Source organism: Cucumis sativus, unplaced genomic scaffold (genome assembly GCF_000004075.3).
Source record: "Cucumis sativus cultivar 9930 unplaced genomic scaffold, Cucumber_9930_V3 scaffold143, whole genome shotgun sequence".
Taxonomy (NCBI): domain Eukaryota; kingdom Viridiplantae; phylum Streptophyta; class Magnoliopsida; order Cucurbitales; family Cucurbitaceae; genus Cucumis; species Cucumis sativus.
In genome coordinates this window covers 23,349-29,348 of record NW_022279544.1, presented here as the reverse complement: position 1 = coordinate 29,348, position 6,000 = coordinate 23,349, and the positions used below count along the sequence as shown (strand labels likewise).

The 6,000-nt window shown below is 53.3% G+C and overlaps 19 non-coding genes across 19 annotated transcripts; all 19 read left to right on the top strand.

The window, feature by feature from the left end:
• Window positions 1-267: 267 nt before the first annotated feature.
• Window positions 268-386, top strand: LOC116405715. The gene has a single exon (XR_004218806.1). It is a non-coding gene; the product is annotated as a 5S ribosomal RNA (ribosomal RNA).
• Window positions 387-571: 185 nt separating this feature from the next.
• On the top strand, window positions 572-689 carry LOC116405722. Its single transcript, XR_004218813.1, has one exon. It is a non-coding gene; the product is annotated as a 5S ribosomal RNA (ribosomal RNA).
• A 185-nt stretch (window positions 690-874) lies between these two features.
• LOC116405714 lies at window positions 875-993 on the top strand. The gene has a single exon (XR_004218805.1). It is a non-coding gene; the product is annotated as a 5S ribosomal RNA (ribosomal RNA).
• Window positions 994-1,177: 184 nt separating this feature from the next.
• LOC116405713 lies at window positions 1,178-1,296 on the top strand. The gene has a single exon (XR_004218804.1). It is a non-coding gene; the product is annotated as a 5S ribosomal RNA (ribosomal RNA).
• Window positions 1,297-1,480: 184 nt separating this feature from the next.
• Window positions 1,481-1,599, top strand: LOC116405712. The gene has a single exon (XR_004218803.1). It is a non-coding gene; the product is annotated as a 5S ribosomal RNA (ribosomal RNA).
• A 184-nt stretch (window positions 1,600-1,783) lies between these two features.
• LOC116405711 lies at window positions 1,784-1,902 on the top strand. The gene has a single exon (XR_004218802.1). It is a non-coding gene; the product is annotated as a 5S ribosomal RNA (ribosomal RNA).
• A 184-nt stretch (window positions 1,903-2,086) lies between these two features.
• On the top strand, window positions 2,087-2,205 carry LOC116405710. Its single transcript, XR_004218801.1, has one exon. It is a non-coding gene; the product is annotated as a 5S ribosomal RNA (ribosomal RNA).
• Window positions 2,206-2,389: 184 nt separating this feature from the next.
• Window positions 2,390-2,508, top strand: LOC116405709. Its single transcript, XR_004218800.1, has one exon. It is a non-coding gene; the product is annotated as a 5S ribosomal RNA (ribosomal RNA).
• A 184-nt stretch (window positions 2,509-2,692) lies between these two features.
• LOC116405708 lies at window positions 2,693-2,811 on the top strand. The gene has a single exon (XR_004218799.1). It is a non-coding gene; the product is annotated as a 5S ribosomal RNA (ribosomal RNA).
• A 184-nt stretch (window positions 2,812-2,995) lies between these two features.
• On the top strand, window positions 2,996-3,114 carry LOC116405707. The gene has a single exon (XR_004218798.1). It is a non-coding gene; the product is annotated as a 5S ribosomal RNA (ribosomal RNA).
• A 184-nt stretch (window positions 3,115-3,298) lies between these two features.
• Window positions 3,299-3,417, top strand: LOC116405705. Its single transcript, XR_004218796.1, has one exon. It is a non-coding gene; the product is annotated as a 5S ribosomal RNA (ribosomal RNA).
• Window positions 3,418-3,601: 184 nt separating this feature from the next.
• Window positions 3,602-3,720, top strand: LOC116405704. Its single transcript, XR_004218795.1, has one exon. It is a non-coding gene; the product is annotated as a 5S ribosomal RNA (ribosomal RNA).
• A 184-nt stretch (window positions 3,721-3,904) lies between these two features.
• Window positions 3,905-4,023, top strand: LOC116405703. Its single transcript, XR_004218794.1, has one exon. It is a non-coding gene; the product is annotated as a 5S ribosomal RNA (ribosomal RNA).
• A 184-nt stretch (window positions 4,024-4,207) lies between these two features.
• Window positions 4,208-4,326, top strand: LOC116405702. The gene has a single exon (XR_004218793.1). It is a non-coding gene; the product is annotated as a 5S ribosomal RNA (ribosomal RNA).
• A 185-nt stretch (window positions 4,327-4,511) lies between these two features.
• LOC116405701 lies at window positions 4,512-4,630 on the top strand. Its single transcript, XR_004218792.1, has one exon. It is a non-coding gene; the product is annotated as a 5S ribosomal RNA (ribosomal RNA).
• Window positions 4,631-4,813: 183 nt separating this feature from the next.
• LOC116405700 lies at window positions 4,814-4,932 on the top strand. Its single transcript, XR_004218791.1, has one exon. It is a non-coding gene; the product is annotated as a 5S ribosomal RNA (ribosomal RNA).
• Window positions 4,933-5,116: 184 nt separating this feature from the next.
• LOC116405699 lies at window positions 5,117-5,235 on the top strand. Its single transcript, XR_004218790.1, has one exon. It is a non-coding gene; the product is annotated as a 5S ribosomal RNA (ribosomal RNA).
• A 184-nt stretch (window positions 5,236-5,419) lies between these two features.
• LOC116405698 lies at window positions 5,420-5,538 on the top strand. The gene has a single exon (XR_004218789.1). It is a non-coding gene; the product is annotated as a 5S ribosomal RNA (ribosomal RNA).
• A 185-nt stretch (window positions 5,539-5,723) lies between these two features.
• LOC116405697 lies at window positions 5,724-5,842 on the top strand. Its single transcript, XR_004218788.1, has one exon. It is a non-coding gene; the product is annotated as a 5S ribosomal RNA (ribosomal RNA).
• Window positions 5,843-6,000: the final 158 nt, after the last annotated feature.

The following is a 6,000-nucleotide window of genomic DNA, read 5'->3' as shown; positions in this document are numbered from 1 at the left end:
CCATCAGAACTCCGCAGTTAAGCGTGCTTGGGCGGGAGTAGTACTAAGTTGGTGACCACTTGGGAAGTCCTCTGTTGCACCCCTTTTTTATAACTATTTTCTTTAATCCTTCCATTTTATTTCTTTCTCCCACCCACCGTGTCTTCACGCTGTGCGTTTGCTCATGCACACGCTCGCGCGGGCGCCGGTGGCCGTTGCGACCAGTCGAGCCTGCCTGGGTGATTCTGCCCGACATGGCTTACATGCATTTTCTGCGCATCCCATGACGGGTGCGATCATACCAGCACTAATGCACCGGATCCCATCAGAACTCCGCAGTTAAGCGTGCTTGGGCGAGAGTAGTACTAAGTTGGGTGACCACTTGGGAAGTCCTCGTGTTGCACCCCTTTTTTATAACTATTTTCTTTAATCCTTCCATTTTATTTCTTTCTCCCACCCACCGTGTCTTCACGCTGTGCGTTTTGCTCATGCACACGCTCGCGCGGGCGCCGGTGGCCGTTGCGACCAGTCGAGCCTGCCTGGGTGATTCTGCCCGACATGGCTTACATGCATTTTCTGCGCATCCCATGACGGGTGCGATCATACCAGCACTAATGCACCGGATCCCATCAGAACTCCGCAGTTAAGCGTGCTTGGGCGAGAGTAGTACTAAGTTGGTGACCACTTGGGAAGTCCTCGTGTTGCACCCCTTTTTTATAACTATTTTCTTTAATCCTTCCATTTTATTTCTTTCTCCCACCCACCGTGTCTTCACGCTGTGCGTTTGCTCATGCACACGCTCGCGCGGCGGCGCGGTGGCCGTTGCGACCAGTCGAGCCTGCCTGGGTGATTCTGCCCGACATGGCTTACATGCATTTTCTGCGCATCCCATGACGGGTGCGATCATACCAGCACTAATGCACCGGATCCCATCAGAACTCCGCAGTTAAGCGTGCTTGGGCGAGAGTAGTACTAAGTTGGGTGACCACTTGGGAAGTCCTCGTGTTGCACCCCTTTTTTATAACTATTTTCTTTAATCCTTCCATTTTATTTCTTTCTCCCACCCACCGTGTCTTCACGCTGTGCGTTTGCTCATGCACACGCTCGCGCGGGCGCCGGTGGCCGTTGCGACCAGTCGAGCCTGCCTGGGTGATTCTGCCCGACATGGCTTACATGCATTTTCTGCGCATCCCATGACGGGTGCGATCATACCAGCACTAATGCACCGGATCCCATCAGAACTCCGCAGTTAAGCGTGCTTGGGCGAGAGTAGTACTAAGTTGGGTGACCACTTGGGAAGTCCTCGTGTTGCACCCCTTTTTTATAACTATTTTCTTTAATCCTTCCATTTTATTTCTTTCTCCCACCCACCGTGTCTTCACGCTGTGCGTTTGCTCATGCACACGCTCGCGCGGGCGCCGGTGGCCGTTGCGACCAGTCGAGCCTGCCTGGGTGATTCTGCCCGACATGGCTTACATGCATTTTCTGCGCATCCCATGACGGGTGCGATCATACCAGCACTAATGCACCGGATCCCATCAGAACTCCGCAGTTAAGCGTGCTTGGGCGAGAGTAGTACTAAGTTGGGTGACCACTTGGGAAGTCCTCGTGTTGCACCCCTTTTTTATAACTATTTTCTTTAATCCTTCCATTTTATTTCTTTCTCCCACCCACCGTGTCTTCACGCTGTGCGTTTGCTCATGCACACGCTCGCGCGGGCGCCGGTGGCCGTTGCGACCAGTCGAGCCTGCCTGGGTGATTCTGCCCGACATGGCTTACATGCATTTTCTGCGCATCCCATGACGGGTGCGATCATACCAGCACTAATGCACCGGATCCCATCAGAACTCCGCAGTTAAGCGTGCTTGGGCGAGAGTAGTACTAAGTTGGGTGACCACTTGGGAAGTCCTCGTGTTGCACCCCTTTTTTATAACTATTTTCTTTAATCCTTCCATTTTATTTCTTTCTCCCACCCACCGTGTCTTCACGCTGTGCGTTTGCTCATGCACACGCTCGCGCGGGCGCCGGTGGCCGTTGCGACCAGTCGAGCCTGCCTGGGTGATTCTGCCCGACATGGCTTACATGCATTTTCTGCGCATCCCATGACGGGTGCGATCATACCAGCACTAATGCACCGGATCCCATCAGAACTCCGCAGTTAAGCGTGCTTGGGCGAGAGTAGTACTAAGTTGGGTGACCACTTGGGAAGTCCTCGTGTTGCACCCCTTTTTTATAACTATTTTCTTTAATCCTTCCATTTTATTTCTTTCTCCCACCCACCGTGTCTTCACGCTGTGCGTTTGCTCATGCACACGCTCGCGCGGGCGCCGGTGGCCGTTGCGACCAGTCGAGCCTGCCTGGGTGATTCTGCCCGACATGGCTTACATGCATTTTCTGCGCATCCCATGACGGGTGCGATCATACCAGCACTAATGCACCGGATCCCATCAGAACTCCGCAGTTAAGCGTGCTTGGGCGAGAGTAGTACTAAGTTGGGTGACCACTTGGGAAGTCCTCGTGTTGCACCCCTTTTTTATAACTATTTTCTTTAATCCTTCCATTTTATTTCTTTCTCCCACCCACCGTGTCTTCACGCTGTGCGTTTGCTCATGCACACGCTCGCGCGGGCGCCGGTGGCCGTTGCGACCAGTCGAGCCTGCCTGGGTGATTCTGCCCGACATGGCTTACATGCATTTTCTGCGCATCCCATGACGGGTGCGATCATACCAGCACTAATGCACCGGATCCCATCAGAACTCCGCAGTTAAGCGTGCTTGGGCGAGAGTAGTACTAAGTTGGGTGACCACTTGGGAAGTCCTCGTGTTGCACCCCTTTTTTATAACTATTTTCTTTAATCCTTCCATTTTATTTCTTTCTCCCACCCACCGTGTCTTCACGCTGTGCGTTTGCTCATGCACACGCTCGCGCGGGCGCCGGTGGCCGTTGCGACCAGTCGAGCCTGCCTGGGTGATTCTGCCCGACATGGCTTACATGCATTTTCTGCGCATCCCATGACGGGTGCGATCATACCAGCACTAATGCACCGGATCCCATCAGAACTCCGCAGTTAAGCGTGCTTGGGCGAGAGTAGTACTAAGTTGGGTGACCACTTGGGAAGTCCTCGTGTTGCACCCCTTTTTTATAACTATTTTCTTTAATCCTTCCATTTTATTTCTTTCTCCCACCCACCGTGTCTTCACGCTGTGCGTTTGCTCATGCACACGCTCGCGCGGGCGCCGGTGGCCGTTGCGACCAGTCGAGCCTGCCTGGGTGATTCTGCCCGACATGGCTTACATGCATTTTCTGCGCATCCCATGACGGGTGCGATCATACCAGCACTAATGCACCGGATCCCATCAGAACTCCGCAGTTAAGCGTGCTTGGGCGAGAGTAGTACTAAGTTGGGTGACCACTTGGGAAGTCCTCGTGTTGCACCCCTTTTTTATAACTATTTTCTTTAATCCTTCCATTTTATTTCTTTCTCCCACCCACCGTGTCTTCACGCTGTGCGTTTGCTCATGCACACGCTCGCGCGGGCGCCGGTGGCCGTTGCGACCAGTCGAGCCTGCCTGGGTGATTCTGCCCGACATGGCTTACATGCATTTTCTGCGCATCCCATGACGGGTGCGATCATACCAGCACTAATGCACCGGATCCCATCAGAACTCCGCAGTTAAGCGTGCTTGGGCGAGAGTAGTACTAAGTTGGGTGACCACTTGGGAAGTCCTCGTGTTGCACCCCTTTTTTATAACTATTTTCTTTAATCCTTCCATTTTATTTCTTTCTCCCACCCACCGTGTCTTCACGCTGTGCGTTTGCTCATGCACACGCTCGCGCGGGCGCCGGTGGCCGTTGCGACCAGTCGAGCCTGCCTGGGTGATTCTGCCCGACATGGCTTACATGCATTTTCTGCGCATCCCATGACGGGTGCGATCATACCAGCACTAATGCACCGGATCCCATCAGAACTCCGCAGTTAAGCGTGCTTGGGCGAGAGTAGTACTAAGTTGGGTGACCACTTGGGAAGTCCTCGTGTTGCACCCCTTTTTTATAACTATTTTCTTTAATCCTTCCATTTTATTTCTTTCTCCCACCCACCGTGTCTTCACGCTGTGCGTTTGCTCATGCACACGCTCGCGCGGGCGCCGGTGGCCGTTGCGACCAGTCGAGCCTGCCTGGGTGATTCTGCCCGACATGGCTTACATGCATTTTCTGCGCATCCCATGACGGGTGCGATCATACCAGCACTAATGCACCGGATCCCATCAGAACTCCGCAGTTAAGCGTGCTTGGGCGAGAGTAGTACTAAGTTGGGTGACCACTTGGGAAGTCCTCGTGTTGCACCCCTTTTTTATAACTATTTTCTTTAATCCTTCCATTTTATTTCTTTCTCCCACCCACCGTGTCTTCTGCGCGCGTGCGTTTGCTCATGCACACGCTCGCGCGGGCGCCGGTGGCCGTTGCGACCAGTCGAGCCTGCCTGGTGATTCTGCCCGACATGGCTTACATGCATTTTCTGCGCATCCCATGACGGGTGCGATCATACCAGCACTAATGCACCGGATCCCATCAGAACTCCGCAGTTAAGCGTGCTTGGGCGAGAGTAGTACTAAGTTGGGTGACCACTTGGGAAGTCCTCGTGTTGCACCCCTTTTTATAACTATTTTCTTTAATCCTTCCATTTTATTTCTTTCTCCCACCCACCGTGTCTTCACGCTGTGCGTTTGCTCATGCACACGCTCGCGCGGGCGCCGGTGGCCGTTGCGACCAGTCGAGCCTGCCTGGGTGATTCTGCCCGACATGGCTTACATGCATTTTCTGCGCATCCCATGACGGGTGCGATCATACCAGCACTAATGCACCGGATCCCATCAGAACTCCGCAGTTAAGCGTGCTTGGGCGAGAGTAGTACTAAGTTGGGTGACCACTTGGGAAGTCCTCGTGTTGCACCCCTTTTTTATAACTATTTTCTTTAATCCTTCCATTTTATTTCTTTCTCCCACCCACCGTGTCTTCACGCTGTGCGTTTGCTCATGCACACGCTCGCGCGGGCGCCGGTGGCCGTTGCGACCAGTCGAGCCTGCCTGGGTGATTCTGCCCGACATGGCTTACATGCATTTTCTGCGCATCCCATGACGGGTGCGATCATACCAGCACTAATGCACCGGATCCCATCAGAACTCCGCAGTTAAGCGTGCTTGGGCGAGAGTAGTACTAAGTTGGGTGACCACTTGGGAAGTCCTCGTGTTGCACCCCTTTTTTATAACTATTTTCTTTAATCCTTCCATTTTATTTCTTTCTCCCACCCACCGTGTCTTCACGCTGTGCGTTTGCTCATGCACACGCTCGCGCGGGCGCCGGTGGCCGTTGCGACCAGTCGAGCCTGCCTGGGTGATTCTGCCCAACATGGCTTACATGCATTTTCTGCGCATCCCATGACGGGTGCGATCATACCAGCACTAATGCACCGGATCCCATCAGAACTCCGCAGTTAAGCGTGCTTGGGCGAGAGTAGTACTAAGTTGGGTGACCACTTGGGAAGTCCTCGTGTTGCACCCCTTTTTTATAACTATTTTCTTTAATCCTTCCATTTTATTTCTTTCTCCCACCCACCGTGTCTTCACGCTGTGCGTTTGCTCATGCACACGCTCGCGCGCGGCGCCGGTGGCCGTTGCGACCAGTCGAGCCTGCCTGGGTGATTCTGCCCGACATGGCTTACATGCATTTTCTGCGCATCCCATGACGGGTGCGATCATACCAGCACTAATGCACCGGATCCCATCAGAACTCCGCAGTTAAGCGTGCTTGGGCGAGAGTAGTACTAAGTTGGGTGACCACTTGGGAAGTCCTCGTGTTGCACCCCTTTTTTATAACTATTTTCTTTAATCCTTCCATTTTATTTCTTTCTCCCACCCACCGTGTCTTCACGCTGTGCGTTTGCTCATGCACACGCCGCGCGCCGTTTACCAGTCCTGCCATTCTTTTACATTTTTTTCTGCCCACCCACCGTGTCTTCACGCT